Source organism: Pinus tabuliformis, chromosome 2_2 (genome assembly GCF_031772625.1).
Source record: "Pinus tabuliformis cultivar Carrire ecotype Pingquan chromosome 2_2, CPIR1, whole genome shotgun sequence".
Classification (NCBI taxonomy): Eukaryota; Viridiplantae; Streptophyta; class Pinopsida; order Pinales; family Pinaceae; genus Pinus; species Pinus tabuliformis.
In genome coordinates, this window is record NC_142300.1 from 52,235,145 (window position 1) to 52,247,176 (window position 12,032).

The window sequence follows — 12,032 nt, forward strand, 5'->3', positions numbered from 1 at the left end:
AATAACAATGCAAGAGTTTTCATGGTGAAGGGTTTGAAGGACTAATAAACACATGGTTGATTCTAAGAGGGACTTTGATGGCCATGGTGGATCTTGTGTCGATAAATATTTAGGTTAAGGACCAGGTAAGCCACCCAACACTATGTAACATAATTGATATAAATTAGAATATAAATGTATCTTGAAATATGTAAACTTCCTAACAATAATAACAATTTAGAAATGGATGTGGGCATCCCTACAATAATTTTTTTTCTCATTGGATGGGGGAAATAGCAATCTTCCCTATGGCTCATCCGCTTTCTTGAAGTTTGAAAGCCTCTATAATTTCTGAGAATGAGTACGGGCTCTTTGGATCAATCACTAGTTTCAGCTTCTCAATCTCTATATAGGGTTGAAACTTCTCCAAGTTATGTGTGCTGACTGACACTATATAAAACTGAGCTCTAGGATGAGGTTGGAACAACATTATGTCCACAAACTTGCCTTCCTCTTTGGCCAACACATGAGATTTGAAGGAATTCCATCAAATGAAATGAAAATTAACATTGAATTTAAATAATAGCTCTTAGATGTGCCCTATCAAGCCTAGGATTAGTTCCAGGACTCACCAGGCCAAACCAAAGAATGAAAAATAGCAATGCATAGAATTTTTATCAAAACTGACCTATGGTATCGAATACAAAATCAAATTTCTTGAAAACCTAATTGTAGCTCTGCTTGGTGTAATCGATGACTAGATCTTCCCCTAGGCTTTTCACTAACTCGAGCTTTCTTGTGATAGTAGTGGAAACGATCCTGGAAGCTCCATACACATTCTTTGCCAATTGAATGGTGAGAACACCCACTCCACCCGCTCCTCCCACAATGAACACGCTCTTCCCCTTTTCAAAATTGGTTTTATCGAAGCCCTGTTGCGCAGTCTGAAGCGCAAGTGGTAGGCTCGCTACTTCCTGAAATGATAAATTATTGGGCTTCGGTGCTACCATGCATTCCTCCACCACTGTGCACTGGGTGAGAGTCCCGCACTGCTTTGGCCTACCTGCTACGAAATTCTGGATATTGCTGTATAGCTCGTCACCGACCTTGAACTTGGAGACACCATCACCAATTTCCACCACCACTCTTGACATATCATAGCCTAGCAGAACTTGCAAAACACAGACAAATAAAAAATAAATAAACATTACATACATGTCAATGGGGGTAAAGGGACTTATGTGCAAAAAATAGAGGGTTAATTAGTCAATCTGAATATCAGAAAATCAGAATCTGCGTTTCTTAATAAGCCTTCCAGTCTCTTAAAGTCAGTAGGATTGAGAGCAGCAGCCCAGACTTGAACTAAAAGCTAGTCTAACCCAGCTTTGGCATAGGGAAATCCCCAAAGTGTAGGACCTCTATGGATCCATATTCGTTGTACATCCACGATTTTTGCACTTTATTATTCATATTTTCTGGATTTAATCTGATCGGATCAGAGAACCTAGTATCAAAAATTGTGCTGGTAGGTCTGTAGAATGAATGTCTTGTGTAACCATAGGATGTTGGCCTTAGTCTTTCATACAAAAGGTTGCACATGTAAAAGTGCAGGATTCATTGCCTGTAGATAGCAGGAGAGATGAATCAAACACAAATGTAGGAAAAATAATTCAAAACGTCATAGTCTAACAAGGATAAGGATGGAAATTTTGCAAGATTTGAGAAAATCTGGTTGAATTTTTGTAAATTTGGGTTACTGTTCAACTTTAAAATTTTGAGTGCTCCAGTGGCTTTGATGGTGCTAAATCCATTTTCACCATAAAAAAACCAACCATGGTGCTACATATATTTTCACCTTAAAAAAACTATTCAAACACTCTCAAATTGGATCCCTTTGGAAAATTTTATCACTAAATAACTAATCAAACACTCTCAAAATTGGATTCCTTTGGAAAAATTTTCAGTAAATTCAGGCCCAGAATTTCACTTTCACCACAAAATTATATCTTATAATGTACTTACTTAAATCCAGTGAGCAAATACAACCCCGTGCATTAATAGATCAATAGGACCGTATATACTAGTAGCCCCCACTAAGCCACGACAAATGTATTAACATCTACAGTTCAGCACGTGATGTTGCCATAGTGTAAAGGGCCAACGATTTGGCCCTTCACTAGAGTGGCGACCCCATCCCCGTCGAATACCAAATATGTCGGTGATCTTGATGCCACACTTGCCCGTGGGTCGTCCTGTTTTCTTGATCACTCAATTTGCAGCATCTTAATTCACTACAACTTCGTGAATGGACGAGGCCACCCGAAAACCACATTTGATTTTGAATGTGCAAATTGGGGCTAACGATTCCCCAATTAAATTGTGTACCATCTCAAACAAATCTTCAACTTCATTTATCAGATGGAAGAATGGGAGAACTATCGCCCTTGGTAGGTATCTATTTATGATTTCATAGAGATTTTGCAATTGTCTTCCTCAGTCTGGTGGGTCTGCTATGATTTTTTTGATTTAGATATTATATTTAGTGCTTCTTCCACCTCCAGATTTTTGGTACTCATTTTTTGTTGTAGACGAAGTTGCTTCCCTTTTATCATCTGCCCTTTTGCAATTTTACGTTTTATTTTGTGTAATTGGGAGCACATTTGAAATATTTTATTTATTGATTTTGTTAAGTGATTAGTGTTAAGTAGGAAGCTTGTGAGGCTGTTGGTCGGGGCATGAGTACCCGTTAGCTTTGGTAATTGCTAGACAACAGGAATGGAAGCCAACCATGTGCTTTTGCAGAGGGAGTGCCATTAAAGTGAAAATTTAAACCCTGAAACCCCTTGAGGGTATTTTCACAAGGAAGTCATGGCCAACGATATGGAATTAAAACCAGAAGAGCTCTGCACGGAAGAAAAAACGAAGATGGATTACATCATGAAAACCCTAAGCGATGAATAGGTTAAATTCTTAAAAAATTCCATTTCCAACTGTGCCACAGAAAAAATCCTTGAACGAGACTGAAATTGTTTATCAGATCATTGAGCTCTCCCTTCCAATGGAGGGAACTCACGATTAAGGTAGGTTAGAGATAAGTTGTTCGATTTACAGTTCCATGTGAAGGACAAGCAATTGGCTTGATGGAATGAATAAATTTTGTCCACATGGGGACTAAAATCTACTAGATTGAAAAATTAAAATACCCAAACTGTGTCGAAGGAAACATAGACAGACTCCCAAGAGCTCGTAAAAATGAAGATGCCTCAAATCAGTGGAAACCACTTCAACAATCCTTGGCGCACTACTATTAAAAAAAACTGAACAGTGTTATGATGGGATATCTTCTCAAATTTCAGAAAGCAACACTGCAAACATTCAACAAAGTAATAATTTTCCATATGAAGAGAAGGGTAATTTTGACAATAGCGAGGATGAGTTTTATAACTGTTAGCACTGCTACATGTCTTGACATTTGGAGGACCAAATACCAGCTTGGCCGTGTGTTTATGCTCAAAGGGAGCTCACAGCAGTCTGTTTCTTTCTTCTCCTTCATTCTCCTTACACTCTCATAACCCCCCGCTATCTCTATTTTCCTCCAAAACTCAGCATAAGCCCCTGTTTCGTCAAGCCCCTAGGCACTAAGTTTTAAACCCATATAACCGCGTGCTTTCACAAAACCCCTAACCTGCCGTCTCCCTGTCACATCAAACGAAACTCGTGTGATCAAACCCCTGCCATCCGATCATCTCCGCCTCGATCGGACGGCGTTCACTCCTCCCGCGCCCGCAAACCAACCGCGCGTTAACTCGCGATCAAAGCGGTTTCCATCATGTCCCATCTGCCATGCATCATGCATTGACTGGCATCGCTCGCCCATGTACCTTTACCGCCTTCTCCCCAACGGCGATGCGATCAATACTGCTTACCACCCATTCGCCCGTCCCCGCTCGTTATCTCCCATGCATCTCCTCCGCCTGATGATCGTCGGACCTGTCCGCCCGAGATCCAATGGCTCATGTTTGTCTGCTCCCACTTTCGCCTGATTCGTACTGTTGAGAGATCTCCACCGTCCATTCATTTGATCTAACAGCTGATATCTGTTCCCGCCATGCAGTCCTCTCATCCATAGTTTGTCCCATGCATCTGAAGGACAAAGGTGGCCAGCATCCAGTACTCAACGTAATAGATCCTCAACAACTGCATTCAACAGGAAGGATGGCCAAGAAGAAAAGGACATGCCTCGAGTAGTTAAAATACATTTAGCAGTTATGGAACTTCATCCATACGACACTTCACCTGCTCGAGAAGTACAACAGAGCATCCAAGAAGATCAATTTTGTTCACTAAAGCAGGCAGATTGCATCAGAAACTCCATCAGACAGTTAAAGCGGTTGGTGGTCAATTATGATCCCTCCGCACCTAGAATAGCAAAACGTTTTGTAATGAAACTCTATATATAATCAAAAAACAAATGTAACCATGGTTGATGGTCGTTGTTTTGATGTAAGGTTCAACTTCTGGAGACTGTAACTGCTTTGATACTTGTAGTGTCTCGTCTTCATTTTCAGCTAATACAAGCTTCTTTTGCTGTTAATTGCTCACTTTCCATCTCTTTTCTGTTCTAGGCTATGCTTGATATGCATTCTTCCTGAACTCTTGATGTTTAGCATTAGAGGAGCTATCATCCTACCTCTGTGTTACAATCTTGCATGTATCAATGAATGTGTTAATCAGGTTTCTTTTCACTTAGTGGCAGAGAACTATCATCCTATCTGTGCACTAGGGAATTAGATTTGCAGACATTTTTACTGGTTATAGAGTACAGGCTTCTGTGATCCATATCCAGTTTGTGAGAGATTTTTCGGCGTAAATCACATAAAAAACCATTTGTCGACGCGTTTTGAACCAACTAGTGTGGTTCATTGTCAGGACAAGATGAACCTGGTTCAACTAGTGTGGTTGCAGCAGGCCATCACAGGGTCCTGTGCATCTGCTGGTGTGGTCAGTATTCTCCATATTCACCCAATCCTTAAATTGTGAGTAATTGGTGGTCTAAAGCCTTGTAGTCTGGGGGTGTTCACGCATGTCTGGAGTCAATCAAAGTAGGAGTGGTTATCTGGCTTGAACAAGCATCATCTCTTCCATTCATCCATTTCCAACATTAAGTTGAGTTTGTAATGTTCCCGAGCATCTCTAAGCTACAACCTAGGAGAGTTTCTTGGGGTGATAACATTGATTGGCGCCGTTGCCAGGGAGAGGAGATTGAAGCTCAGCTTCCCTGGGAGAACGACACAGCTCCATGCTTTGATGATAGACAAAGTCTGGACACATTTCTGGTTGTAATCATCTATCTGGTGACTCTACTAGAGAACCTACCTGGTGGCGACTCCACATTTCAGTTCTGGCTCAGTTTGTGAGGCATACTCGGAGAAGTCCTCAGAAATCACCAGCTGACCCAGTGCCTGACCCTGAGAAGATTGCTAAGCGAAGGAAAACATCACAGAAAGGAGCATCAGGATCAGGTAAGCCCAAGAAATCTTATGTATCTTTGAAGGAGAAGGTTATAGCCGAGGATATACAATTGGAAGATTTAGAGCCTAGCACTGTTAATAAAGAAGTACCTTCAGAGATTAATAGAGCTCCTTGTTCAGTCAGTTCCCCTTTGGATCTTAGTCCAAAGAAAGCCTCCCATACAGTCCATCATATTCCTTTGTGTCTGTCATCTATTTCATTACTTCCTACCATTCAATTTGCCAGTATCCTTCCACCTATCCCAGTCATGGCAGGTCAACAAGCTCCCACGAAGATGGAAAGAATCATAGCTGCTAGGTATGGACCCCTGGTCTTGCCTATTCCTTTGAATTCCATGCCTGCAGGAGAATATCATAAATATATGCCCAAATTCACTGGTACAGAGGGGGTAACAGCTGAAGAACACCTTGAGTCTTTTTATAGTTATGCTGATAACTTAGATATCAGTGAAGATGATGTGTGGATGAGAGTTTTTGTCTAGAGCCTTGATGGAGAGGCTAGGAAATGGTTCAGAGAATTGCCCCATAGGTCCATAACAGACATTGAGGCATTGGATGATGCATTCCTGAAGCAATGGGGAGATAGGAAAGATTTGCTCTATTACCATATAGAGTTTGGAAACCTAAAGAGGGAAAATGGGGAATCATTGCCTGATTTTAATAAAAGATTTAACCGTATGTATAGTAAGATACCAGCTGAAGTAAAGCCTACCCCCACCTCTACCAAACTCACTTATGCTAATGCTTTTGACTCTGATTTCTGCCTGCTTTTGAGAGAAAGAAGATGTGCCACTCTAGCTGATATGCAAGATGCAGCACTGGAGGTGGAATCAAATATTATGGCTAAAAAAAAGCTTAAAAGTCATGCTGACAGAAGAAGGCAGAGAAGTGAGGCTTCTTCTTCCTCTGCTTCATCTTTAGAACCCAAATTAGATAAAATGACTAAAATGATAGAGTCATTGGCTGCTGAGATATCTAAGCTGAAAGTTGAGTAGAGTTCTGGGAAAACAAGGTTTCAAAACACATTTTCTCCAAGAAATCCAAATCCATTCAGAAGAGAAAATGAGCAGTTGCAAATCATTCAAAGGGGTAAGGAAGCAAATGAAGAACATAAAGTTAAGGCTCCTTTCTAGAATGTAGTCATGGAGGAGGAGTAGCTTGAAGAGGAGGATGAAATCCGTTGCATGGAAGATAAAGGTAGTGCTACCTTTTTGACATTGGCTGCATATGAAGAATCATTACTACTGGACCAAACCAGTCATGAGTGGGACAGAGAGGCTGTTTTGCAGACTGATGAACAACAAAGATATAATTTGAGGTCAAAAGCAAACAATGTCAAGGAGAGTCTTGCCCAAAAAGCTATTGTCCAGACAGAGTCACAGAATATCAGACAGAAAAGACCAGTAGTTGATCCAGTCATCCTCAAAGCACCAGCTCAAGAGGTAAGAGGTCCTGATAAGTCCCCTTCCCCTTTTAGTTTTGAGTCAGAAGTCCAGAAGTTAAAAATATCTATGCCTCTGTTAGAACTTGTAAGGAGTGAAGTTTTTAGAAAGCCTATCCTTGAGGCCCTTGAGCTGAAAGCCACACAAATCCCCACTGACTATGTCAATTTGCAAGATGACAAGATTGCAGTCGTGCTCAGCCCCATGATCGAACCTGCTGATAATAATTCCCCATCATTCTATGTCTCCTTGACCATTCATGACAAAATCCTCCACAATTGCCTGCTAGACACAGGGGCCAACCACAATTTGATGCCTAAAGCTATCATGGAAGAGTTAGGCCTTGATATTACTAGACCATATCATGACTTATTCTCATTTGATTCAATAAAGATAAAGTTATTAGGATTAATCAAGGACCTAGCCATTACCCTAACTCAGTTTCCCATGAAGAGCATGATGATGGATATTGTGGTAGCAGATGTCCCTCCCAAGTTTGGCATGTTGTTGTCTAGAGGATGGATTAAGAGATTAGGTGGGACATTACAGAATGATCTATCTTATGCCACTGTCCCAGTTTTTGGAGGAGAAAGCAAGAGATTGTACAAAGAAGCACAGCTGGCATACATCATCAGTGATGAGAAGAATCCTTCTAATCATCCCATTTATGTTGTGGACACTGATTTTGGAGCTTGTATCCTCCAAATTGAAGAATCCCAGAAGGCCTCAATGCAGATCAAGAAACCAATCAATCAGGCCGAGGGAGAGCAAGGAAGTCAGGTTTGGGAGATGTTCTTTGATGGAGCATGTTCCAGGGAGACTGCAGGAGCAGGGGTGGTGCTGATATCTCCGAAACAAGAAAGCACACATCTGTCTTTTAAGCTGGCTTTTCAAGTCACCAACAATATAGCAGAATATGAAGCCCTGCTATTGGGCCTTAACGCAGCTAAAGACAGAGGAATCAGAAATATAAAAGTGTTTGGAGATGCTGATCTTATCATTCAGCAAGTGAATAAAACATTTCAAGAAAAGCACCCAAGGTTGAAAGCATACAGAGATGAGGTATGGAGACTCAAAGATTCCTTTGATAATTTTTGTATCTCATATGTCCCTAGAGCCAAAAATCAGCTTGCTGATTCCCTTGCTGTGTCTGCTAGCATGTTCATCCCTCCCATGCCTCCCAAACTAGTTTATGAAGTTCAAATAAAATACAGACCATCCTTGCCTGACAATGTCCAGCATTGGAAAGTTTTTGAGGATGATGCTGAAGTGAATAGGTTTCTGCAAGTTATTGATGAATTTTCCGAAATGAAAATTGACAAAGAGAATGAAGCCTTGGAAGAAAGTCCCCAATCCCAGCTTAGGAACAGAATTGTTAAAGATAGCATTGTCCAACTACCCAACAATCATATACCTAAGGGTCTAGTTCCATTAGAAAAGTTGTTTGACCAAAATGATGTGCCTTATAAGGCTACCCAAAAGGAAGACCAATCTGTAGTCTGTAGGCATAATATAGGGAGTTCAGATCAGCCCAGATACATAAATATGTCCACTCATCTGTCTGCTGCCCATAGTAATGAATACTGCAATTTAATGAAGCAATTTGCTGATGTCTTTGCCTGGGAATATAGTGACCTAAAAACATATGACAAAAAGATCATCCAGCATAAAATTCCTTTAGAGAAAGACACCATACCTTTCAAGCAGAAGCTGAGACCCATAAATCCTTTGCTCCTCCCTTTGATTGAAAAAGAAATAAAAAAGTTACTGGCTACCAAAATCATAGTCCCTCTTAGGTACTCAAAATGGGTAGCCAACTTAGTGGTAGTGAGGAAGAAAAGTGGAGAAATCAGACTCTGTGTTGATTTCAAAAACTTGAACAAATGCTCTAAAAAAGACAACTATCCTCTGCCCAAGATGGAGCATCTGTTGCAGAAGGTCTCAGGAGCCAAAGTGATGTCTTTCCTGGATGGATTTTCAGGCTATAACCAGGTTGTTGTACATCTAGATGACCAAGAGAAGACTGCATTCACCACTCCTTGGGGCACTTTTATGTATTCCAAGATGCCTTTTGGGTTGATGAATGCTAGAGCCACCTTTCAGAGAGCTATGGATATAGCATTTGTGGGGGAGAAGGACAAGTTTGTCCTTATTTACCTTGATGATATAACAGTGTACTCCAGCAGCCATCATGACCATTTGCAACATTTGAAGAAAGTGTTCCTGAAGTGCAGAAGGTTTGGGATTTCAGTCAATCCTAAAAAGTCACAGTTTGCTTTGTAAGAAGGCAAATTGTTAGGACATATTGTTTCTGATGCAAGTGTCAAAATTGACCCAGAAAGAGTAAGAGCAATACAGACCTTGTCTGTCCCGAGATCAAAGAAAGACATTCAGTCCTTTCTGGGCAAAATAAATTTTGTGACGAGGTTTGTCCCAAATTTTGCAGAACTGGTAAAGAACATTACCTCCATGTTAAGAAAGGGGTCAGAGATAAAATGGACTGATGTAGCAAGAAGACCCTTTGAGTCCATTAAGAAAGCTATTATGGAAGCTCCTACTTTAAGAAGTCCAGATTACAGCCAAGAGTTCCACATATTTTCATTTGCCTCTGAAGACACCCTCGTAATAGTTTTATTGCAAGCAGATGAAGAAGGCTCAGAACATCCAGTGGCTTTTTTCAACAAAACATTGAGGGATGCTGAGATGAGGTATGATATCATTGAAAAACAGACATACGCTCTTATCAAGTCTTTGAAAGCTTTCAGAGTTTATATCTTGCATTCCAAGATAATTGCATATGTACCCTCTGCTTCAATAAAAGATGTCTTAACACAGCCTAATGCTGATGGAAGAAGGGCTAAATGGATTGCAAAGTTAATTGAATTTAACATAGAATTGAAGCCCACCAAGCTTGTCAGAGGGCAGGGCCTTACCAAGTTATTGGCTGAAGAAAATTTCAGAATGATGGACATAAATCTCATGGGTACAAGTGCAGAAAATGTTCAAACAGAGGAAGAAACAGCTGAACCAGGGAAATGACAGTCATTGGTAGAAAATCTAGCTTCTTGTGATTGGTACTTTGCAATAGCTAAATTCTTTCTGAAGCTAGAAATCCCTCTAGGCCTTAGTTCAAGCCAAGCCCGAACTATTAAGCTCAGGGCAACAAAATATTACATTCATGAAAATCTGCTTTACTAGAGGGACCCCTCTGGAATTTTTTTGAGGTGTCTGGACAAAGAACAATCCATTGAAGTTATGCAACAATTTCATTCCAGCATATGTGGAGGGCATCATTATTGGAAAACTACAGCCCACAAAATTCTCAGAGTTGGGTAGTATTGGCCCACCTTGTTTTCTAATGTCTTTTCATTTGTTAGATCTTGTGACAGGTGCCAAATATTTGAAGGAAAGCAGCAATTGAAGTCCCTGCCCTTAAAACCAATACATGCAAATGGTCCTTTTCAGCAGTGGGGCTTGGATTTCATTGGAGAAATCAATCCACATTCCAGTGGCCAACACAGATGGATCTTAGTAGCCACTGATTATTTCACCAAGTGGATTGAAGCAATCCCTACCAGGAAGGCTGATCATAATGTGGTCATGAAGTTTTTGGCAGAGCATATCTTAACCAGGTTTGGTTGTCCACATAAAATAATCATAGATAATGCAGCAGCCTTCAAAGCAAAAGAGTTGGTGGATATGTGTGACTCAATGGGAATTAAGCTAGTTCATTCCACCCCATACTACCCTCAAGGAAATGGTCTAGCAGAATCTTCCAACAAAAGCCTGATAAGGATAATTAAAAAATTGCTGGAAGACAACAAAAAGAATTGGGATTCTAAGCTCAAATATGCATTGTGGGCTGACAGAGTAACCACCAAGAAATCCACAAGGAATTCTCCATTCAAGCTGGTATATGGCACCGAGGCTGTATTCCCAATTCAGTTAACTCTCCCTGTGGCAAAGTTCCTACAAGAAGAACAAAATGAGGAAGAAGACATGGCAAATAGGATCACTGATTTAGCAGAGTTACACCAAATCAGAGAACAACTGGTTGAAAAGTCTGCAGCACATCAGAAGAAGATCAAGGAAGTCTTTGACAAAAGGACAAAAACAGATAATTTTCAGGTTGGAGACTTGGTTTTGAAGTGGGATGCACTGAAAGAAAAGAAAGGCAACCATGGGAAGTTTGATGCTTTTTGGACAGGGCCTTTTATCATTTCTCAGATTCAAGGGAACAATACCTTCATGCTGAAAAGCATGGAAGGGGAGATAGTTTTTGATGGCCCAGTTAATGGGCGGTTTCTGAAAATTTATGTTGTTTAAGGTCTTTTGGCCTTAAAATTGTAAATATGTTGTTTTATCTACTTTAGTATAGGCTCAATTAGACTCCATGCCCAATGGAACGCCAGGAAATTTTGCAAATTTGTTTTCACAAGAAAGGCATTGATTTGCAGTTCTTGAGACCTCGCAGGGAGGATCTCATCCCCAGAAGGAGCCAGTGTTAGCTCTGCTACATGTCTTGACATTTTGAGGACCAAATACCGGCTTGGCCTGTGTTTATGCTCAAAGGGAGCTCGCAGCAGTATGTTTCTTTCTTCTCCTTCATTCTCCTTACACTCTCATAACCCCCCGCTATCTCTGTTTTGCTCCAAAACTCGGCATAAGCCCCTGTTTCGTCAAGCCCCCAGGCGCCAAGTTTTAAACCCATATAACCGCGCTCTTTCACAAAACCCCTAACCTGCCATCTCCCTGTCACATCAAATGAAACTTGTGTGATCAAAACCCCGTCGTCCGATCATCTCCACCTCGATCGGACGACGTTCGCTCCTCCCGCGCCCGCAAACCAACAACGTGTTAACTTGCGATCGAAGCGGTTTTGGTCATGTCCAGTCTGCCACGCGTCATGCATTGACTGGCATCGCTCGCCTGCGTACCTTTACCGCCTTCTCCCCGACGACGATACGATCAATACTGCTTACCGCCCGTTCGCCCATCCCCGCTCGTTATCTCCCGTGCATCTCCTCCGCCCGATGATCGTCGGATCTGTCCGCCCGAGATCCAACGGCTCGCATTTGTC

The 12,032-nt window shown here is 41.2% G+C and overlaps 1 pseudogene; it reads right to left on the reverse strand.

Moving 5' to 3' along the window:
• Positions 1-704: 704 nt before the first annotated feature.
• Positions 705-11,663, reverse strand: LOC149191437 (2-methylene-furan-3-one reductase pseudogene; annotated as a pseudogene).
• Between the last annotated feature and the right edge of the window lie 369 nt (positions 11,664-12,032).